The following is a 25,768-nucleotide window of genomic DNA, read 5'->3' on the forward strand; positions in this document are numbered from 1 at the left end:
CACCATCCCTTCTGACTCACAGTTTTCATATCCTTTACTATTCCATCAAGTAGCATCCTGTGTGTACTGCTATATCCCAGTGGAAGCTATTGCTTCTCTTGGTGACCCACTCAGCTCAATCGAACCCAGGAACTCTAACCTACAGGGACACATTCTGCCCTGAGGGCAGAGCTGCTCTCCAACTCAGCTCCAGTTGGTGGCTGGACTGTTACTAGGCAACGACTCTGTTCCCTCTTCGGATGCTGGTTTTATGTGGATATGTCTCTTCCCCTCAACTCACTTTCTGTAATTGTCCCCTCTCTCTGGGAACTGAGACCTGACTTTAGAGATTGGTCCAGAAGATAATTAGAATGATTAACAAGGTTTATACAAAATTATTAATAATCCTGTATGGCCGTGCCCCCTTCCCACATCCTAATATCTGTCAAAGAAAAATCCTAAACCAAAAGAATTTATTCAAAGCTGGCAAAATTCTGTCATGAAGAAATTAATACACAAGCTAGCAACATTAAAATCGAGTGCAGCTAGCTAGTTCTCTGGTCAAGACACCAGTCTCAGGCTGAGCCTGAAAGAGCCCAGTAACTGTGAACCATCCTCTCCCTAACATTCCTAGAGGAGACTGATGCTCCTTTGCAGAAGCCTGGCCTGGTTAAGAGGCCAATCTCTGTGCCTGACCCAGCAGTGGCGCAGTAAATAGAGCGTTGGACTGGGACACGGAGGACGCAGGTTCAAAACCCCAAGGTCGCTGGCTTGAGTGTGGAAACATAGAAATGACCCCATAGTCACTGGCTTGAGCCCAAAAGTCACTGGCTTGAGCAAGGGGTCACTTGCTCTGCTGTAGCCCCTCACTCAAGGCACATGTGAGAAAGCAATCAATGAACAACTAAGGAGCCACAAAAAAGAATTGATGCTTCTCATCTCTCTCCTTTCCTGTCTGTCTGTCTTTCTCTCTGTCTCTATCACACAAAAATAAATAAATAAAAAAGGCCAGTCTCTGCAAAGAGAAGACCTGGGGTTGAATTCCAACTTCCTTCTTCTTTCAACAGGTTTGTAAGCTCTTTGGGCTGGAGTAAGTGCCTAAAGGACTGGGGAGTCTACCTTTCATAAGGTCTTTTTTTAAAACTGTTTTTAATGTATTGATTTTAAAGATAGAGGAAGAGAGAGAGAGAGAAGAACATTGATCTGTTCTTGTATGTGCCCTGACCAGGGATTGAACCCACAACCTCTGCACATTGGGATGATGCTCTAACCAATGAAGCAATCCGGCCAGAACTTAGATGGTCTTTAAAGGTTAAATGGATTAAGAAGTAGAGTTTCCAGTTATACCAATAGTCACAGAGCTATAAAATGCAGCATAAGGAACATGGTAAACAATATTGTAACTACTATGTATGGTGTCAGATAGGTAGTAGACTTATTGGGGTGGTCACTTTATAAGGTATATAAATGTTTAATCACTATGCTATACACCTGAAACCAATATTGTATGTCAATGGTGATTAAGAATAAATTTTTTAAAATCTTTAAAAATAGGTATAGAATTAGAATAGAAATGATTGAAGCATGCTAGAAAACAGAAGATGATGACCTTTAAAACCTTAAATGATAGAAGTATAATTTAGAACAAACCTTGGATTTTACAGTCTCATGGTACACCCAATGTGGTCATTCTTATTAGCTATCTGTGAATCGAAGCATTTACAAATTCATTACTTACTTATAAGATTTCCTGATTTTTAAAATGACATATCTTTAAATATTACATATAAGATACCATCCCTCAGTCCTGGCCTGATAACTAAGTTGGTAGTGCAGTTGGTTAGAGCGTCATCCTGATGCACCAAGGTTGCAGGGATGACCCTCAGTCAGGGCACATACAAGAACCAACCAATGAATGCATAAAATGATAGAATAACAAATTGATGTTTCTTATTTCTCTTTCTCACTCTCTCTTTCCCTTCCCTGACCTCCATAATCAATCAATAAATGAAATTAAAAGAAAGTAAAATACCCTCCATTCTTTTCCTTATTTCTCTTGGCACACGTTTGTGAGACATACAGCATTTTGTGTAGCCATTAGTAATCTCTAACAAGTAGATGCAGAATGATAAAACACATGTTTTATGCGTGATTACTTTCTGTCCTTGTCCACTAGTTCAATCCATTCTATCAATTTCCCAGTTTGGGTGTCATTACAATTACAGCAGGGCTAGTGCCATGTAAGGGACTTAGGAGGCAAGGAGGAGTAGGAGAGGTGACAACAGGACAATGTGTCTGACAGTGTGCAGATAGTGACATGATGACTTTCATTCTGGTTTATATGGGTATTAAAATTATCAGACCATCAGCATCAAATGTGCAGTGAGTCAGTCTATATGAATCAGTCCAATAATAATGTTTGAAACTTTCATTTCAACAGAGTTCATCAGAACCTCTTTTGGCTACTGGTTGATTAGGTAGCTAGAGTTGTTCCTGTTGCAAATGCTGTGGGACTCTTAAGTGCACCCCAATATTTGAACCCTAAAACATAAGAATATTTATCTGGTTCCTCCAGAATAAGATAGGGAGGGAGGGCAAGGAGTTAAGAGATCTGTCCAAAGTCTGCCACTACTGACCTGTGTGGCTTTGGGAATGTTCCTAAGTATTTTCTGGCCTTGGTTTTTGCTGCAATTGGGCAAGATAACCTGTAGTTCCATCCAAAGGATTGCTCTGCTCAGTTAATGGGGTCATGGGCACTTGTAGGAAAGTTTTATTTTAAAATCCATGGGAGGCCACAACTTAAAACTGCATAACTTAAAGCACTTTTCTATTTTAAGCATCATTATGTTTGAGGGAATACAGTCTCAAAATGTTTTACACTAGTTCTTCTTAGCAATTTTCTAACGGACCCCAAATTATTCAAATTAAGCAGGAAATTGTGATATCCTAGAGCAGATACACATTTCATTTTAAATTGCTGCCTTTATATTTTATCTATCATTGAATTTTTCAAATAATAAAATTAGCAACAAGGCAAAAATTTAAGTACATTGAATTTCAACAGTGAAGCTACAGGGATAGAAGTTTTTAATCACTAGATGTTCTGTAGCATAACTGAATCAAGTTGTTTGTGATAATTTTATTACCTCGGCCCTCTTTTTAACAGAGTTATTATATTTCCTCATGATATATGATATCACACCTTCAAGACCCTTTTAGTTATTAGAGAATTCCATGAACCTGGCTTCCACAGCTCATTAATGTGAAAAATTATCTTAAAAGTTAAACGTGTATTAGTTTCATGTTAGGTTGGAACTCCGAACTATGAAAGGTATTCCCTATATTTATGGTAGTGTTTAGAGATCAACTCTTTTTGTCAACGCTGTTATCTTCATGAATTTCATTTACATTAGACCTATGTGTAACAGCAGGGTTTTCATTTTTCAAACTGAAATGTCAATATATTTATTTTACCCAAATTGCAAATTTTGTTCCAGAAACTGTACAGCAGGGGGTTTAGTCTTCATTGCTCTGCAGAATTGCCTCAGGCATTTGGAGGGGATCCACAGCTGGGCCCTGCCTCAGAACACTGAACGCAGGAACCCTGGGGGGGGGGGGGGGGGCAGGTATTGGTATTTTTTTTTAAACATTCCCAGGGATGGGTAGTCAGGACTGAACTGCTGGTTGAAGGAACTACTTATCTCGTGGTATTTACATCAGTCTGTATTGTGTCTCACTATTGGCATTTCCACACCTATGCCTGCATGATCACAATGCTCTCAATTACTTTCCTGTCTATAACGGTGCTTTTCGAAATGCTCTTGATTATTGGCTTTGAGGTGTTTCTGAGTTCCCCTCCTCATCTGTGCTCTGTCCAGGGTCGCTTCACCACCATGGACCTTGGTCCCCACCCTGACAACATTGTCAGTACATGAACTTCTGTAGAAGTGAAGCAGCAGTGGCGACACTGGGGTTCCTACAGCCAGTGTGTGAGAGTCCCTGACATGGCAACGACTAACACGAAACAGTAAAGCAACCTCACTGATCGGAATGGCAAGCCCATGGGGCAGGACCTGCACCACAGAGCATGAACCCACCGAAGATAAAGGCACTCCTGAGAGGTCCACCATGATTTCAGATCGCCTCAACCATCCACACGCACACACGCACGTGCACTCATACAGTACCCCACACCACAGATACACCCACACCACATGCACACGTGTGCATGCACACACTGCCCAAAGCTCTTGTAGCAATAACAAGAAAATGGACTGACACCTGAACACAAAGATCTGGGGTGAAATTGAAACAACATGTGTGCTCTGGATGTCTACCTTTCAACTCACACTCCTTTGTGTGGTACTCAGATCTGGGCCTTCCCTCTTTATAATTTCAGGACACTTTGAACCTACAAGTCTTTCTGACATCAAGCCCCAAGGACAGCAATTTTTGAATGTTCCTTAAAAACATAAGAAAGAGTTGATGGTGCAAATACAAAGAAGTGATAATAGTAATCAATATTTACAAGTACTGCCTTAACAACACTGTTGCATTTAACCCTCATAATTAACTCTTCAAGGATTACTTAATAAATTAGGAAGGTTTTGAAGTCAGGATGGCTTCAAATATACTCATTAGATTATTTTGCTTTAGATGGCACAGTGGAGACAGTACAAAAGAACAGATCTCAAACATGGTTTGGGTTATATAGAATAAACCAACTAAATAATGAGAACAGAATTTTATACCTGAGGCAGAGAACAACTCGATACCTCATACACACACATATTTTCCTCCAAATCCTATAATATACCTTCCTTCCAAGCAGAATAAAATTCTATCATTTGTTACTCTTACCCTTTTTATTACTTAAGATGAGCAAACTGACTTTTTTTAAGTGTAAAGAAATTTAAGACCTAGAAACAGAATTATAGTCCTTATACCTTTTGCAATGTCCCTGATGCTGTGTAAATGCCACTAGTGAATGAAAACTAATTACAGTTCTTTTAAGCTAAAAAGCAGCAGCTGAATACCACTAATTATACAATGAAGCCAACAATAATCGTAAAAACATAGCAACAAATGTATTCACGGGAAAGACATATAAAGAATAAATGCAGAAAATCAGTTACTGCAGGAAAGAAATGGCGAATACCGAAATCTTCCTGTACCACACAATGAATATTTTTAAATGGTTAATTATCATACAATGATTACTTGCAGCTCATCACAGAGGCAATTTTCATAGCTGTCACATACCCAAATGCATCGTTACCACACATTGATGATCTTGAGTTTTGTAGTAATGAAGCTATGCCCCGGCTCACACAGCAAACAGCTAGAACTGACATTCAGTGATGCCAGTAATCATAGATCAGTTTACTTAAAGACCATGGTTATCCAAATGATTTGGAAGGGGAGGATGGGGTTTTGTTTGGATTTGGGGTAAATAATTGCAATTCAACTCTATTAATCTGGCTAAATTGCTTTCGATGCAAGACTTCCCTATTCTGGTCAAATTAAATGCTATATAAAATTCTAAGGACTCAACTGGGAACACACAACACTTAGATACTTACTGTGGTTGGATTCGGGAGAGACTTATAGAAGAAAAAGGGATTGATAATATGAACACATACCTATCCTGACAGGTGTCTATTTTAATCGTACCAAAGGTATACCCACCGTACTTTCATGTAAGCATCTGCCCCAGAGTGAGCAGGAGATAAGACACCCAAATCCCACTGGGTCTCAGTTTCCCTGGGTCTCTCATGGGTGAGCGCCTTACTCACTTATGGGTTATGTAAGGAACCCTCGAGGATAATTTAGTAAATTTGACTATATGTAAGTTTTGCCTTCCATGTTCTCTTTGGAATCTAATTGTTGTAAGGAAATTGTTAACCCTGAAAGTGAGTTTATAATAATGTATCTTTTATGTAAATGAACTGAGGATTTTAATAGTCTTTTTCTTTCCTTTTTATTGAATTAATCGGAGTGACACTGGTTAACAAGATTATACAAGTTTCAGGTGCACAGCTCTTTCACTCAGGGCCTGTCCATTATACTGTGTTCACCACCCCAAGTCAAGCCTCTGTCCATCCCTATTTAGAAATAAATAAATCTCCATAAAGAAATCTTAATAGTTTGAGCCTAGATAAGGACTAAGCATTGTAGAAAGAAGCATGCATCCATTTGTGATATTTTCGAGGACCCAGGAATGCTGGAAATGCTAGCAGAACAAGAGACAGCAAACTAGATTCTAGAATCAACTCTAAAATCAATCACATACGACCTTGCAAAGGTGATTTATAGTTTCTTTACTTACCAATGCTCTATGATTCTATTATTTTTAGTATTCTTAGTACTAAATTCCTGTCTGTGGTATTTCTGAAATGTCTTGATCATTCCAAAGAGGAGGAGAAAAGGAAGTTAAATTTTTTTAAATCTTATTTTTATTAATTTTAATGCAGTGACATTGATAAATCAGGGTTCATATGTTCTGAGAAAACATCTCCAGATTATTTTGACCTTTGATTATGCTACATACCCCTCACTCAAAGTCAAATCATTCTCCATCACCTTATATCTGGTTTTCCTTGTGCCTCTACCATCCTCCCACACCCTCTCTCCTTCCTCGCCCCCTCCCCACCCCTCCAACCCACTCCCTGTTACCATCACATTCTTGTCCATGTCTCTGAGTCTCATTTTTATGTCCCATCTATGCATGGGTTCATGTAGTTCTTAGTTTTTTCTGATTTACTTATTTCACTCCGTATAATGTTATCAAGGTCCATCCATGTTATTGTAAATGATCCGATGTCATCATTTCTTATGGCTGAGTAGTATTCCATAATATATATGTACCAAAGCTTTTTAATCCACTCGTCCTCTGATGGACACTTGGGCTGTTTCCAGATCTTTGCTATTGTGAACAATGCTGCTATAAACATGTGGGTGCATTTCTCCTTCTGGAACTGTTCTATGGTGTCCTTGGGGTATATTCCTGACTTCCAAGCTCCTTTTGTGAGGCGAGCATAATTCTGATTCCAAAATCAGGCAAAAACAACACAAAGAAAAAAAATTATAGGCCAATATCCCTGATGAATATAGATGCTAAAATCCTCAACAAAATATTAGCAAACCGGATCCAACAATATATGGAAAAAATCATACACCATGATCAAGAGGGATTTATTCTAGGGAGGCAAGGCTGGTACAATATTCACAAATCTATCAATGTTATTCATCACATAAACAAAAGGAAGGAGAATAACCACATGATAATTTCAATAGATGCAGAAAAAGCATTTGATAAAACCCAGCACCCATTCATGATCAAAACTCTCAGCAAAGTGGGAATACAGGGAACATACCTCAACATGATAAAAGCCATCTATGACAAACCCACAGCCAACATCATACTCAATGGGAAGTTAAAATTAAAAAAAAGAAGAAAGTGGAGACAAGATGGCGCTGGAGTAGGCGAACGTACCAACATCTACCTCCCAGAACCAAAGTGGATTACAAACTAATTTTATGAACTATCATCTGGAAAAACCAACTTTGGACTAAACTAAGAGGACTCTTCAACCAAGGAACGCTGAAGAAGCCACACAGAGACTGGTAGGAAAAGTGGATACCGGGAAACGTGGAGAGGGCTGCCCAGCTTCCCAGAGCGAATGGCAGCAGGGAGAGACTCGTGTGGCGGAAAGTGAGTTTAGCAGAGGGGGAAGGGTTGAGCCCCAGGAACAAAGCCCCAGCCTGCAGCCCCAGAGCCCAGAAGAGGCGTAAGGACAGTATTTAGCTGGAAACAAGTTGGGATACTGTTTTTGAGAAAGAGTCTGATTTCTCAGACCCAGGATCCTACTTAAAGGGACCGCGCAGAACATCTCTCTCATAACCACCCACCTGGGGCTCCTGGGGACGAGGGGGAAAGAGGAGAGGACCAGAGTAACAGGAAAAGAGTGTAATCTAGGAGGCACAGGGAGAAGCATTTTGGGAGATAGCCACCCTAACCCCTGGGACGAGTCACTCCCCAAAGCTGAAGTGAACATTTCCCCTGGAAACAGCAATACCAGCAAAGGGAAGCAGGAAAGCAGCCAAACAAGCTCCCTCACAGCATTCAGAGCAGAGTCGCATAGAAGGAGGGAGCTTTTGGGTCTACAGTAGTGAGTCTTAGGGTCCAAGCTGCAACGCCCCCACCCACGCAACTGAGGGCGCGCCGGAGGGCAGGCAGCAGCGGGAGACAAAAGCGCGGTTCTGCTGGCAGGGGCGGAAACCAGCTGGCCACCACTCAGCTCAGGTGTGAGCTCAATCTTGCCCGGCTGGGGAGAAGGGGGCGTGCAAAAGAGGTCAAGCTCAGCTGCCAGCGGCCTGTAATCCAGCCTGCGGGAAAAGAGCAGGAACCCCGGAAAGGGTGGAGACCAGCCCCTGAGCAAGGGCAGAGGAGCACAGCCTTGCCCCGCCCATGCAACCCAGGCTTGCGGTCTGACTTGGTAGCCGGATCCTCCCGCAGGGGTGGAGCCAAAAGCCCAGAAAAGGCGGAGTTCCACTACAGAGCTGAGCTTGGGAACGCAGTCCTGCCCGGCGGTACAGCCAAGGCTAGCAGCCGTTCCTTGAGTGGGCTCCTCCTACAAGGGCAGGGTGAAAGCCCGGAAACAGGCAGAGACCTGCAGCTGAGCAAAGGTGCTCGCCAGTGCCCTCAGGACTGAGCATAACATCACACACGGGGGGCGGGACAAAGGCCAAGGCCACCAACGCTTGTGCACCCGAGCACGTGATACAGCCACTCCTGTGAAGAGAAAATGCAGAGGCAGAGAAATACAACACAAATAAACCAAGAGAAATCCCCAGAAAAGGACCTAAGTGAATCAGATATAACCATATTACCAGATGCAGAGTTTAAAATAACGATTGTTAGGATGCTCAAAGATATCAGAACAACCATAGATGGCCATTATGAAAACCTAAATAAAGAGATAACAAATATAAAAAAGAACATTGAAATAATAAAAAAGAATCAGTCAGAAATGACAAATACAATATCTGAAATAAAGAATACAATGGAAGGAATTAAAAGCAGTATGGATGAAGCAGAGAATTGAATCAGTGAGTTAGAAGACACAATAAATAAAGGCATGGAAGCAGAGCAGAAAAAAGAAAAGAGACTCAAAAAGTCTGAGGAAACTCTAAGAGAGCTCTGTGACAACATGAAGAGAAATAACATTCGCATCATAGGGGTTCCTGAAGAAGAAGAGAAAGAACAAGGGATAGAGACTTTGTTCAAACATATTATAGCAGAAAACTTCCCCCAATTAAGGCAGGAAAACATTACACATGTTCAGGAAGCACAGAGAACTCCATTAAGGAGAAACCCAAAGAAACCAACACCAAGACACATCATAATTAAAATACCAAAGATAATGATAAAGAGAAAATATTAAAAGCTGCTAGAGAAAAAAAGACTATCACCTACAAAGGAGCCCCCATAAGGATGACATCTGACTTCTCAAAAGAAACACTTGAGGCCAGAAGGGAATGGCAAGAAATATTCAAAGTAATGCAGAACAAGAACCTACAACCAAGACTACTTTATCCAGCAAGGTTATCATTTAAAATTGAAGGAGAAATAAAAAGCTTTACAGACAAAAAAAAAACTCAAGGAATTCACTGCAACCAAACCAAGGCTGCAAGAAATGCTAAGGGACCTGTTGTAAACAGATCAAAGGAAAAAAAGAATATAGCAAAAGAGGAATACAGTTTCAAAGAAAAAAAATGGCAATAAAAAATTACATATCAGTAATAACCTTAAATGTTAATGGACTAAATGATCTGATCAAGAGACATAGGGTAGCTGCGTGGATAAAAAAACAGGATCCATACATATGCTGTCTACAAGAGACACACCTTAAATCAAAAGATGCACACAGACTGAAGATAAAAGGATGGAAAAAAATATTTCACGCAAATGGAAATGAAAAAAAAGCTGGGGTAGCAATACTTATATCAGACAAAATGGACTTTAAAACCAAGACCATAGTTAGAGATAAAGAAGGTCACTACATAATGATAAAGGGAGAAATCCAAAAGGAAGATATAACCATTATAAATATCTATGCACCTAACATAGGAGCACTTAAATATATAAAGCAGACTTTGATGGACTTAAAGGGCAAGATCAACAGCAATACTGTAATAGTAGGGGATTTCAATACCCCATTAACATCATTAGATAGATCCTCAAAAAAAAAAATCAACAAAGAAACAGCAGATTTAAAGGACATATTAGATCAACTCGATTTAATAGATATATTCAGAACCTTTCACCCTAAAACAGCAGAATATACATTCTTTTCAAGCGCTCATGGTACATTCTCTAGAATAGACCACACGTTAGGGCACAAAAGTGGTCTCAACAAATTTAAGAAGATTGAAATCATATCAAGCACTTTCTCTGATCACAATGACATTAAACTAGAAATCAACAACAATAGAAAAATTGAAAAACATTCAAACACTTGGAAACTAAATAGCATGTTATTAAATAACAAATGGGTTAACATTGAGATCAAAGAAGAAATTAAAGAATTCCTAAAAACAAATGATAATGAGCATACATCAACTCAAAATTTATGGGACACAGCAAAAGCAGTCCTGAGAGGGAAGTTTATAGCATTACAGGCATACCTCAAGAAGCTAGAAAAAGCTCAGATAAACAATTTAACCCTGCATCTAAAAGAACTAGAAAAAGAACAGCAAGTAAAGCCCAGAGCTAGTAGAAGGAAGGAAATAATAAAGATCAGAGCAGAAATAAATGACACAGAGGCTAAAGAAACAATACAGAGGATCAATGAAACCAGGAGCTGGTTCTTTGAAAAGGTAAACAAGATTGATGAACCTTTAACGAGACTCACCAAGAAAAAAAGAGAGAGGACTCAAATAAATAAAATTAGAAACGAGAGTGGAGAAATAACAAATGACACAACAGAAATACAAAATATTGTAAGAAAATACAATGAAGAACTGTACGTCAAAAAACTAGACAACCTAGATGAAATGGACAAATTCCTTGAATCATATAATCTTCCAAAAATCAATCTGGAAGAATCAGAAAACCTAAACAGACCAATTACAACAAATGAGATTGAAGCAGCTATCAAAAAACTCCCAGAAAAGAAAAGTCCTGGGCCTAATGGCTTCACAAGTGAATTCTACCAAATATTCAAAGAAGAACTAACTCCTATCCTTCTCAAGCTATTTCAAAAAATTCAAGAGGAAGGAAGACTTCCAAGCTCCTTTTATGAGGCGAGCATAATTCTGATTCCAAAACCAGGCAAAGACAACACAAAAAAAAATTATAGGCCAATATCCCTGATGAACTTAGATGCAAAAATCCTCAACAAAATATTAGCAAACTGGATCCAGCAATATATGAAAAAAATCATACACCACAATCAAGTGGGATTTATTCTGGGGAGGCAAGGCTGGTACAATATTCGCAAATCAATCAATGTGATTCATCACATAAACAAAAGAAAGGAGAAAAATCACATGATAATTTCAATAGATGCAGAAAAAGCATTTGATAAAATCCAGCACCCATTCATGATCAAAACTCTCAGCAAAGTGGGAATACAGGGAACATATCTCAACATGATAAAAGCCATCTATGACAAACCCACAGCCAACATCATATTCAATGGGCAAAAATTAAAAGCAATCCCCTTAAGATCAGGAACAAGGTAGGGGTGCCCCCTTTCACCACTCTTATTCAACATAGTTCTGGAAGTCCTAGCCACAGCAATCAGACAAGAAAAAGAAATAAAAGGCATCCAAATTGGAAAAGAAGAAGTAAAACTATCATTATTTGCAGATGATATGATATTGTATATAGAAAACCCTAAAGTCTCAGTCAAAAAACTACTAGACCTGATAAATGAATTCGGCAAGGTGGCAGGATATAAAATCAATACTCAGAAATCAGAGGCATTTTTATATACTAATAATGAACTGTCAGAAAGAGAAATCAAGGAATCAATCCCCTTTACCATTGCAACCAAAAAATTAAAGTACCTAGGAATAAATCTAACCAAGGAGATTAAAGACTTGTACTCGGAAAATTATAAAACATTGATAAAAGAAATCAGGGAAGATATGAATAAGTGGAGGCATATACCGTGCTCATGGTTAGGAAGAATAAACATCATTAAAATGTCTATATTACCCAAAGCAATTTATAAATTCAATGCAATACCGATTAAAATACCGATGACTTACTTCAAAGATATAGAACACATATTCCAAAAATTTAAATGGAACCAAAATGAGAACACGAATAGCCTCAGCAATCTTGATTAGGAAGAATAAAGCGGGAGGTATCACACTTCCGGATATCAAGTTATATTATAAGGCCATTGTACTCAAAACAGCATGGTACTGGCATAAGAACAGGCACATAGATCAATGGAACAGAACTGAAAACCCAGAAATAAACCCACAGTTCTATGGACAACTGATTTTTGACAAAGGAGGTAAGGAAATACAATGGAGTAAAGACAGCCTCTTCAACAAATGGTGTTGGGAAAATTGGACAGCTACCTGCAAAAAAATGAAACTAGACCACCAACTTACACCATTCACAAAAATAAACTCAAAATGGATAAAAGACTTAAATGTAAGCCATGAAACCATAAGCATCTTAGAAGAAAACATAGGCAGTAAGCTCTCTGACATCTGTCGCAGCAATATATTTGCTGATTTGTCTCCACAGGCAAGTGAAATAAAAGACAGGATAAACAAATGGGACTTTATCAAACTAAAAAGCTTCTGCACAGCTAAAGACAATAAGAACAGAATAAAAAGACAAACTACACAATGGGAGAATATATTTGACATTGCATCTGATAAGGGGTTAATAACCAAAATTTATAAAGAACTTGTAAAACTTAATACCAGGAAGACAAACAATCCAATCCAAAAATGGACAAAAGAAATGAATAGACACTTCTCCAAAGAGGACACACAGATGACCAATAGGCATATGAAAAAATGTTCAACATCACTAATGATTAGAGAAATGCAAATTAAAACCACAATGAGATATCACCTCACACCAGTCAGAATGGCACTCATCAATAAAACAACACAGAATAAGTGCTGGTGAGGATGTGGAGAAAAGGGAACCCTCCTGCACTGCTGGTGGGAATGCAGACTGGTGCAGACTCTGTGGAAAACAGTATGGAGATTCCTCAAGAAATTAAAAATCGAGCTGCCTTTTGTCCCAGCTATACCACTGTTAGGAATATATCCCAAGAACACCATAGCAATGTTTGAAAAGAAGAAATGCACCCCCATGTTTATGGCAGCATTGTTCACAATAGCAAAGATCTGGAAACAGCCCAAGTGTCCATCAGAGGACGAGTGGATTAAAAAGCTTTGGTATATATATACTATGGAATACTACTCAGCCATAAGAAATGATGACATAGGATCTTTTACAACAACATGGATGGGCCTTGATAACATTATAATGAGCGAAAGAAGTAAATCAGAAAAAACTAAGAACTATAGGATTCCATACATAGGTGGGACATAAAGATGAGACTCAGAGACATGGACAACAGTTTTGGGGTTACAGGGTGGGGGAGGAAACAGTTTTGGGGTTACAGGGTGGGGGAGGAGAGAGAGGGGGTTGGGGGAGGGGAGGGGCACAAAGAGCATGGCTTTTCAGCATTTGCCATATTCCCCCTTTAATCTATAGACAGACAGCAAATATTTACTTATTGTGTTTCCACTATAAAGACTGCTGTCTTAGGGACAAATGCTGATGAACTATTTCAGCAGTTCCTCCTTCTTCAAAGACTTATATGTCAACATAGAGCTCCATGTTTCATAGGACATACTCAAGCTCACTCCATGCTCCCTGGAGCTTTAACACAAGGGAATGCTCTTTTTTTTTTCTTTTTTTTTCTTTTTTTTTTTGGTTGTATTTTTTTTTTTTTGTATTTTTCTGAGGATGGAAATGGGGAGGCAGTCAGACAGACTCCCGCATGCGCCTGACCAGGATCCACCTGGCATGCTTACCAGGGGGGAATGCTCTGCCCATCTGGGGTGTTGCTCTGTTACAACCAGAGCCATTCTAGTGACTGGGGCGGAGGCCATGGGGCCATTCTTAGTGCCCTTGGTGGCTTTGCTCCGGTGGAGCCTTGGCTGCGGGAGGGGAAGTGAGAGACAGAGAGGAGGGAGAGAGGATGGGGTGGAGAAGTAGATGGGCACTTCTCCTGTGTGCTCTGGCCAGGAATCGAACCCGGGAATCCTGCACACCAGGCCAATGACTCCTATGGGTCTACCATATCATGCTTTTTACTTAAAAAAAAAAAAAAATTTACATTTCTTTTGAAAGCTGATGAACAAGAGACACCAAATCTTTTTCGCCTGCAAACTACTACCTTCTTTATTAGATCCAGCTAATAACACTGTTTTGTCTTTTTCCAAATAGCTCCAGATATATGGAAGAGATTTATATAGGCGGATGGGGATCCTCAAATCTCTCAGCGAGATCTTCTGAGCATGGCTTTTAAGATACCTAGATGCAGAAAAAGCCCAATAGAGATCAGGGGAACTACCAGCTTTTAGGATACACCCTTAAAGGTTCCAACGCCCCAAAGGGTCTCATAGGATGCCATCTGGGTCCTGCTTCAATAGTGGAAAGGAAGGTCATTGAGCTAAAGCCTGCCAGACTTACACGCCTCAGCTGTGAGGAAACAGGGACACTGGAAGGTAGGCTTCCCCCTTGCTCCTCTAAGGGAAGGTTCAGTCTCTTCCAGCCCTGCTCCAGCCACCTATGACCTAACCTTGCCCAGAATACTGGGGTTTGCCACTGAAGGCTGAAGGTGCCCAGGGCCGTCGGCCCCATCTATGACACTGTGGACGAGCCTAGGGTATTTCTTCCAAGAAGCAGGTAAACTGATCTCATTTGCACAAGGGCCACTTAACTATGTTTTTCCTGAATAGTCAGGTTTTTTATTCTTCTCTCAAAGATCTCTGTTGTGGGTGTTGATAGTCCTATTTTCTGCTGCTTTGATTAATATATAGTGTTTCCTTTATCCCTCCTACCTCAGCATCCCACTCATATTTCAGGCTGGGACCTACTCCTAATTTAGAGCTCTCTTTCCCCCTTTTGCCAACTTGTATTATGAATTTACCTTTGCCACCCAGCTTAGTGTATCCCAAGGTTCTCTTTACTATGCCACAGTCGCAGAGCTCCAGGGAAAAGCAACCTAGTCTCAACTCTCCAGGCAGAGCAGAACAGAAGCTCCATATTCACGCATGCTGCAGATGGCTTTTCCAGTCTACCTGAATCATTACCAGCCAGAAGCAGCGGTCATTGGGACTTGGACATGAGCTGCAAAGTATAGAATGGTGACAACAATTCCAGTGCCATGCGGACTTTTCCTGTGTGGACTTTTCCTGGACTCCTGTTCCCTGTGACAGCTCCTAACAGACTGAACTGTGGTTGGGTTGCATTTTTCAGGGATTTGGCATGGTGATGGGGCCAATTTGGAATTGGTGAACATGTTAAGGACACTACTCTTTTATGGATTCTTGCTATATTGGCCAAGAGTTTGCTTAAAGGCTTTTAATCACTGTAAAAAAAAATAGAAGACTGGATAAAGAAGATGGGGCACATATACACCATGGTATACTATTCAGCTAGAAGAAACGATGACATTGGATCACTTACAGCAGAATGGTGGAACCTTGATAACATTATGTTGAATGAAATAAGCGAATCAGAAAAAAACAAGAACTGCAGGAGTCCATACATTGGTGGGACATAGAAGCGAGACTAAGAGACATGGACAAGAGTGTGGTGGTTACGGGGGGTGGGGGGAGGGAATGGGGGGAGGGGGAAGGGGAAGGGGAGGGGTACAAAGAAAACTGGATAGAGGGTGACGGAGGACGATCTCTCTTTGGGTGATGGGTATGCAACAGAACTAAATGACAAGATAACCTGGAAATGTTTTCTTTGAATATATGTACCCTGATTTATTGATGTCACCCCATTAAAATAAAAATTTATAAAAAAAAAAGAAGAAGAAGAAAGTAAAGAAAGAGAAATGAAGAAAAAGTGAGGTTGTGTGACTATAACAGCTTTTCTATGTCAGTGGGAGTCATTACATAATGGACAGGGAGAGCCTTCTGATGCCACCAGCTTTTAGCTATTAGATCTCTAAGGCTTGTCCTTAGGCCTTCTTTCCTCATTCTGTAATCTCCCACCAGCAACCTCCTCCACTTCTCTCTGCCCTCGCTCTGGACACGCCCAGCCCAGCCAACCATGGTAGCATCCTTCTTGTGCTCCCACCTCCGCTCCTTACGCCTCCCTACCCTCCACACATCTCTACAATCCAATCTCTGTGCTGAACCAGAGTGACCATCCCCAATGATGACCAGATCACACCTGCTGCAAACCCCTGATGGGATTCCCAGTGCTTTTGGGATACCGTGGCCTGGAAAGCTCTGCACAGTGCTGCTCCTGCCTACCCTCCAAACATGGGATGCGACACTTGTCTTTTGATGAAACCATCCCAGCCCCTGGTTCCCTGAACTCTTTCCTAACTCATTTTCCAATCTCAGCTGAAGCATAATGTCCTAAGCAAAGTCCTCTTTGACCTGGGCCAAGTCTGATCTTCTCGTTAAATGTTTATATAGAACCAAATACTATTCCTTCATAAGACTTACCACTGGGAATTATACATTGGGTATGATTATTGGGTTTGATGCCTAAATTCCTAATTAAATAGTGAGATCTATGAGGAAGGGCTGTTTTTTTTCTTTGCTCATCACCATGTTCCAGTGAGTGCATAGCACTAAACCACAAAACTTTGCAAAGAACATGTGTAAGGAACAAGTGAAAAAAAGTTCAATCTTTAAAGAACTGAATACTAAACTGTAATGATACCCAAGCCCCCCACCGCGCCCATGCTCACACTTGGAATCCATCATCAATTCTTCCTTCCTTTCATTTACTGTTAACCATCCAGTTGCATCATTCTTTCTCGGAGATCTCTATTTCCACTTTCTAGTCACACGTCCACATGCTAGCACAAGCTTTCAGAAGTAAGTTTTTATTGTTGTTCAACATGTTTGAAACTCCCTCTTATAGTGCATCTCACACACAGCTGCAAAACTTAAAATGTATAACAAATATAACTAAATCATCTATTATATTATAAGCTTACAGCTAGCTAAGCGTGAGCAGGGCCATCAGAGTTTTGCGTACGATAAAAGCTAGTTTCTTAACCTGATCATTCTTAGTTCATCAGAGCCTGCAGTGTACCTAGATAACTTTGGAATTATTTCTTCAGTGGAAATTTCTTTGCTGGTTTTATCATATACTTTATATTGTTACTTAATTAAGTTTTGTGTTACAAATTTTTTAACTTTTAAATCAAATTTTAAAGCTAGAAAAGTTTTTGGAGATCAGCTAGATTAACTATCTCCTTTTGCAGATGAGAAAGTGGAAGCTGTTTTTTCTCAGCCATGTTACAAATGTCCACCTTCTCGCCTCACAACCCACTGTGGTACGGCAGGGTGGAGAACTGCTATGTACTGCATTCATGTCTCCCTGAGCCCGATGGAATAAGTAAATACCTATTTAATATCTATGTTAAATAAATAAGAGCTACAATGTCAAGCAAATGACAAAAAGGAGGTCACTGCTCCAAATTCTTCCGTTTTGAATAAGGAAACTAAAGCCTGAAAATGCCAACTGCTTTGTACAAGATTAGACATCTAGTTAGAAGCAAACACCAAGTATTTAAATATATGATTTTTATATTACATGTAACTATAAAAAAAAGAAAGACAATACTGAATAGTCAAGAGAATAATTTAATGAGGGGTCAGGAGAAATGACAATGGGGGAAATGAGCACAAAGGTCATCAAAAATGATGGTATTCTTAAAATAAGCAGTGGGCCCATGGGAGTCCATTGTTCTGGTTCTTTAAGCCTTATAAATATTTTTGTAATGAGAACTTTATATTAAACTATAACATACATATAGAAAATTACATAATACTAATTGAACTACTTGTGAATTTTCACATCTGTAGAACACTAGCCTGGGATACAGAAATTTACAAGGACCCAAAGACTTCCTTGTGTTCCCTTCCAATCACCATCCTTCCAAGAAAAACACTTATCCTGACTGTGAACACCACAGATGAGCATTGTCTGTTGTTGAACTTCATATGAATGGAGTTATGTCTTATGTATGCTCTGTTGTCTGGGTTTTTTTACACAATATGTCTGGGAGATCCATGTTGTTACTTATAATTCCTGTTTATTCATTCTCATTTCTGAATAATCTAAGAACCCCAGAATTTATTTATCTTGTGTGTTGTTGGTAAATACATGTTATTCCCAGAGTCTGTCTCTAATAAATAGAGCTGCTGTAGATGTTTATGTTCACTCAGAAGTGCATATTTCTATTCGGAATACACCTGAGTATAGAATTGCTGGTCAGTAGGGTAAGTCTGTGTTCAGCTTTCACAGATACAGGGGGAAAGTTTTCTGAAGTGGTTGAACCAGTTTATACTCCTACTATTTGGTGTTTGAGAGTTCTAATTGCTCAACATCCTCACTAATATTTGGCATTATCAGTCTTTATTTTACTCATTCTAGTGGATATCCTGAATATATTTTATAAATCTTCATACCTATTCAAATGTAGTAAACAGTTTTTTAAAACATGAAGCATTTCAAAAGCAAAAGTTCTCATTGTTAAAAATTTGATTTTAATTGAGCTTCTTGGATCATGAAAACCTGCACTCTGCCATCAAATCATGTCAAGGATTGATAGATTGATAGCCAGACATTAGATTATGACAGACATTAGAGAGCCAGATTAGCATAATAGTTAAGGTCAAACTCTGAACAGAGATCATCAGAATTAAATCTTAGATACCTCACTTTTTAGCTGTGTTTTCTTAGGAAAGTTACTTAAATATGTTTACTTAAGATTCCCCATCTACAAAATGCCAGTAACAATAGTATATACTTCATAAACTTGTTAGGATTAAATAAGCTACTATATAAAGTACTAAGAATAGTGAGGAATACAGTAAGCAGTGAATAAATGTTAATATTTATTACATCTAAGCTTACACAAGATTATTTACATATACACACATTTTTATGGTTATTACATACAGTTGTATGAATTAAATGGAATGTACCCTTTTTCTCTCCTACTCCAATTACACACCTAAGAAAAACATCCCATGTTAAAAACAAAACAAAACAATAGGTTACTATAAAGCAGAACTACTCTAAACATGTACTGTATTTCCCCATGTATAAGATGCACATTTTTCCAAATAAATTGGGGTCTAAAAACTGGTTGCATCTTATACAGTGGTTGTGACATTTCAAATGCCATAGATGTGAACTACGCATAGAGTGAACTATGCTTACATTCTTATGTAAGTCTTTTTGTGGATATATGCTTTGATTTCTTCTGGGTAAAATTCTAGGAGTAAAATTGCTGGTCTATACATAAATGTATGTTTAATTTTATTTAAGAAAAAAACTTCCAGAACCTTCTAACAAATGATAGTACCATTTCACATGGGCACTGATAAAGGATGACTATTCTGGTTTACCTACATTCTTATCAATATGGTGGTGTTATAAAGTCTTTTAAAAAATTAAATACCAGGTAAGTAGGTGATAGTTTTTTATAAATATGGCACATCATACCACATTTTCCTAGATAGCTTCATGAGATATATTTGTGTTGAAGCAATTTATCTTAAGATAACACTGTGGCAACCACATGCACTAGTTTTACAAAGTGTAAAATGATTGTTACTGGGTTGTGTAAGCATGGACTATTAAACATTTCTTAGAGTCTCTTCGCTGTTCATCTCTCAACTGTAGGTCCTTAAAGACTAGTTTCTTATTATTCTTTCCAATCTTAACATCTCCTTAAGTGTTTGCTGAATTGATTTCCACAGTTCTATAGAAATCATGGCTGGATTGAATGCAGACACAAAGTTCCATGAGAGAAGAAACCAGATCTGTATGTCCACCATTGTTCTCTCAGCACCTAGCATAGTTCTCAGTAGTATTTTCATCATGATTAAAGTATAATCTGGCAGATAATCCTAGTGGGAAAATGGTCACCACTTCTCAGGGTTTATTTGAAGTCTGAGACAATATATGTAAAAGTATCTAACACAATCAGGTCCATAGTACCCACTCCACAAGTATTTCTCTGAACTGCTTTTCATAATTATGGGTATGGCTCTGAGATCCAACTTGATTTTTTTTCTTTTCTGATTACACACTCTTTACTTCTGAAATCCCATCCAGTCTCATAGCTTCAGTCCTTATCACTAACTTTGACACTTCCCTTAGTTCTATCAGCATCTGAGGGTAAAACTCACCATATCTTCAAATTCATTGTGCTTAAAATCAAATGTTCTCATTTTGTTTCTAAGGAAACCAGCACATATGCAAGCTATTCCTAAACTTTCTTGACTCCTTCTTTTTCTTCGGATATTTGCTTCTCAAATCCAGTAAACTCTCCCTAATGTGACATGTGTTTATATTTTATTTCCCCTCCCTCCTCCATTCCAAATGTTAATACCTAATTCAAATAATTACTTACCTTTGAGTTATAGTATTGAAATGGTACCCCACAAAAGTCTCCAGTGTCTCCCTATCTATAATGTATGTTACATTTCTCATGATTAATCTCCTTTGGGTATTGCTAAACTCATTTTGCTGAGCCCTCAAAAACCTGCCATGATGTCCCGTTGCCTGTTGAATAAATTCAGATTACAACACCCTACTTTCAAATTCTCCACTTTCTATCCAACCCTTGCCATCTCATTTCCCATTACTCTCCTGAACCCTCAACAAAAAATATTAGAAGCTATTGCCCATAAATGATCTATCACTTTTATCCTTTCTCAACTACTAACATTGGCCTCATTCTGAAAATGCATCTTCCCTCTTCTCAAGACCAAATTCTAGCCTTTGTCCAAGGCCCACAGAAATTGTCCCAAGTTCTTCCATGAACCATTAACTGAATAATCTTATTTTTCACTTACCCTAGTAGTACTATATTTAAACTTAGGTTATGGCACTTGTCTTATTCTGTGTTACATAATAGGTTGGTAGGCCACCAATTGAATGATAAGGTTGGCCAGTACAGTGAGCCTATATATGTTTTAGTGTCAGGTTGTCAAAGGTGCAAATCCTAACCCAACTACTCACTAACTAAGTGACCTTATGCAAAGTAGTCAACCTCAGGCATATTATCTGTAAAAGCAGGAGTAAAATTAACTTCAACCCTCATCTTGAAGACCAATTGTGCATATAAAGTACCTGTCACACAGCTGACATTCAAATAGTAGCAGGTATTTTACTCACCTTCCCAAGTACCAGCAGATTTCACAGGTTAACCTCATTTAGTGCCCACAACAATGCTATAAAAAAGGCTTAATACCATTTAGCATTTGAAAATGCTAAGAATCAAGTCACCCAGGTGGTAAGAGATAGAGCAAGACTATGGGCTCTTTATTCATGATTATAGTCCTCACAGCAAAATGCCAATGACATAATAGGTGCTCAGTTAACAAAAATTAGTGATTAAAATTGTCCAGAAATAAAAATAATTTATTGACCAAAACCAAACAAGATACTAGCTCTTCCAATGTGAATCATAGTTCATGTTTTATAATACACTTCTTTATGATGTCTAAAAAAAAGGCAATCAAGACATATAGTTAAAAGTGATTTAAATTTGAAAGTCATCCTAAAAAAAAAAGAAGATGGAAATAGTCAAATAATATCCTGCTTCAGACAGAGCACACTTAATTTATCTTAGATAGTCCAAAACACCTGGAAGGCAGTAATGACAAAAGAAAAAAATCGAAAGAAAGAGCTAGTGAAAAGAATGGATAACAGATGATATATGAGCTTTGCATCATGATAGAGAAATTGAAGGATGAAAGAGAAAATAAAGGCCTAATGTAATTTTGCTATACGCTTGGAGGAATCACGATACCGAGCAGAATTTCACCTAGAAAACTCTGATCTGTTCTGGATATTATGGTGTGTAATAGTTGTAAAACACTGGAGGCACTTCCAAAGAAAGCAATAAAAGTGAGCCCATGAATAGCTGGATGTGGGCTGAATCTACACGATGCTTCTGCCCCAAGTGGACTGGAAATTTCAGTTCCCGCCATTCATTTCCATCAAAGAACAGCAAATAACCGATAGGCCTGAAGGAACAAACAATTTTGCAAGTGTCTACATTTGTGTGTGCAAGCTTCTTACATCTCTGAAAAATCAGTACATAGTCTCTTTTCAGGACTTAAAACCTAGAGCAAATGGGCCATCTTCCAGGTTTCTGTAGATATAAGACAAGTAAACCCAGACTGATTTTGTTTCTAATGAAAGTTTTACCTTCTACAAGGAGTGGGCCAATTAGGCAAATTAACATTAACAAGGAGACAATAAGTGGCTTGCCAAAGAAGAGGGACAGCCCTCTAATTGGTTAAGAGACTGTGTTCCCTGGCTGTGTGCCTGGGTTCAAATCCTATGTTAACCTTGGACCAATTACTCAGCCTCACTGGACCTTCGCTGACTCAAGCCTAATAACAACACTTACCACCCAAGAGAGGTAATAAAGATTAAATGAACTAATATAGCTAGTGCACTTAGAACGGGATCCAACACACAATTATAGCATGCATATTATTTTCCAAGAGCAGGTTTAAAATCAGATGATGAAGGAAAATGAAGATTAGACAGAATTGTAGAAAAGTTATAGTCAGAAATTCTGTGTTCAAATTGGAGTTGAAGGACTTATTTGATGTGTGATTTGTGAAATGCTCTTGTTCCTTGTGTCTCAGTTTCCTCATATGTGATATTTTTAATCAAATCATTTTATGATGATCAAATTATATAAAAGAAAGAAGGCTATGGAAATGTATATGAACATTATTTTATTATTATTACCAGCACATGCCTGAGTACATGGTGCTTAATATGATAGATGTTGAGTAAATGTTGATTTTAGAGGAATCTTATTATAAACAATTACTTAAGAAACTATTTTGAGGTCATTTACATGGAAAATAGAGAAGGAGAGATGAATTCACACAGCCAACATAACACAATCCATTTGGGGATTTAACTTACAAGTAGATTTGTGTTAAATGTCCAGATAATAAACTCAAATTTTACTTGTGCATGTATATAAGAAAAAGTTTGTATCTAAAATATTTTTTAAATTATATATCAAGCTACCAGTTCATAAGTGACAGCTATTTTAGAGCTGAGATCAATGGACAACATCCAAAAAGTATTTATGTCAACAGATCTAATTCATCCCCAACAGACCTTTTCTGGAAGTAATTGCAAAGAGCAAATGGACTGATTTTAAAGGGGTATTTCTGCTATGAACCCTTTAATAAAAAGGAACAATTTTTTGAGGTATAGTGAAAGAATTTATTGACATAAAGTCATACCTTGCTTCCACAGAACACGGTGAATACACAGAATCTGTTTCTTCAGGAACAGACCGAACATGCAAAGCAATGAAAGGACATATAAGCCACAGAGGATGCGCTCCCGAGCAGCTGGGGGAGGAAGCCAAGCCGGAGACTGAGAGGGGACCTTCCTGAGGACTGAGTCACAGGCATGGCGATCTAACACTTGGTTGGGAACGGAGCTGGCCTAACCATCCACACATCAATTAACTTCATAAAATAGGCCATAGTATATTTTCCAAACATGAAGTTCTGAGTGTCCTGTTCCATGGAAACTACTCCTACTTTAAAATTATTGTTTCTTTTCAAAATTTCTATCCCTGTCTTTGTAATGGAAAACAACTATTTCTCTTCTAAATTTGGTCATAATACTAAGACAAATAAACAAAAAACTGCAGAGTGGCACCAAACATATTTCATGAAATGCCCAGTTTATTTCCGTTTTGGTATTAAACTAATTATCAGAAACAATGGGAGAACACAGGGAACACCTGCGGACCGTATACTATATCCCAGACAAGTGCGGCATCTTTCTATTAGTGCCTTAGACCCTGTGACAACTCTATAAAATAAACAGCTATCATTCGCTCTGTGTTAAATTGGAAGATTCTCCAGACCCAACACAATACTTAATAGTAAAACTGTATGTACAGCATTCCCATTAAAGTCAAGAATGAGAGAAGAATGCCTCTTTGGTCACTTTGGTGAAGCATTGTTCTGAAGTTTCTAGCTAAGGAATTATCAGTGCTGCAAAGAGGAAGAGAAAAGATATTTTATCTGCAGGTGGCTTTACATATAATACTCAATAAAATTAACTTAAACACATAAACAACAAACAAAAGCAAAAACCTGTAGCAATTAGGTTTGTGTTTTGGTAAAAGATAACTGTTAACAAGCAGTGCCTCCCATACGCAAAGATTATCCTCTTCTGGAGATGGGTGGTGTTCTATACAATCATTACACAATCGTTAGGGAGCCAGCTCCTCCCAGCTTACCAGCTGGCCATCCCTAAGGATGATCCTGGCGGCTCGCGGATCTAGTGATCCCTGGTTTCCAGCCAGAGATGAGAAGGAAGAAACAAAAAAAGGGCATACCCCTCGCTTAAAGAACTGCTGTCCAGAGTCATATATGATATGTCTGCTCATATGCCACTGGCCACACCTTCCTCACATGGCCACCCTTAATGGCAGAGGAGGATGAGAAACATCTTCCTTCAAGACGACCATGTGACCAGCTAAAACATCAGGAGTTCTATTAAGGAAAAAGAGGAGAATGCACTCTGTGTGTCAACTAAAACGTCACTCCCTCAATTGAGTTCAAAATAGACACAATTTTTTTCTTTTGGATTAAAAAGAAGGTATTATGAAAAAAATAACGTTAATAGGCATGACACTTTAAATTAGAAAACCTTGCTGATATTTTAAAAATAGTTTTAGATAAATGTAAATAAGTATTATCTTCCTGGATTAAAAGGTCCATAATGTAACTATCTGAACTTTCCATAGATTCCTTGCTAAACAGCATGTACTCAAAATCCCAAAGGGATTATTTGGAAGTTAACAAAATGATTCTGAAATGTTGGGAAATAAATGAAGGAGAATTGGCGAGAAATTTTAGGGAAAAAAAGGGAGGGAGAAGCCAACTTCGATTTTGATTTTGCTTACGTAGCCCGCCAAGGCGTTAGAGCCAGAGTTAGCTCAGACATGAGTGAGTCAGTCAATAATCATTGGCCTGGAAGGGAAGGGAAAACGAGTAAGTACTTGGTGATCTTCTTTGCTCAGGTTGCCTCTCATTCTTTGCACATTCTTGGCAGAGAATGCGGTGGTGTGAAGATGTGACAGCCATACCAGCTAGAATTCCAGCAGCTGCCTGGCCCTTCTCCCCTGGAATGAAAAGTCCTCAAGGCCAAACTTGGAACTTAAAAAAGGAAAGAAAATCCTTAATATAAACATCATCTTAAATAACGTGGAATCTGTCTACCTCATTCCTGTTGCTGCCACAGCACCAGCATGCCACAGATAGTCACCGGGGAATGCCCTGGGCCATGGCTCCTGAGCCACTATGCTCAGGCCCTTCAGGGATCCGAACCCACGTGCCATTAACAGAATCGACACTGTTATCCTGGGCACTCTGTACACGTTCTTCCACATGGTCATTCTGTGGGCCTGTGATTCTAAGAATACGAGAAATCACCCACGGGTCCATTTCAGAGATCCAA

This window comes from Saccopteryx leptura, chromosome 1, assembly GCF_036850995.1.
Source record: "Saccopteryx leptura isolate mSacLep1 chromosome 1, mSacLep1_pri_phased_curated, whole genome shotgun sequence".
In the NCBI taxonomy this organism is placed as follows: domain Eukaryota; kingdom Metazoa; phylum Chordata; class Mammalia; order Chiroptera; family Emballonuridae; genus Saccopteryx; species Saccopteryx leptura.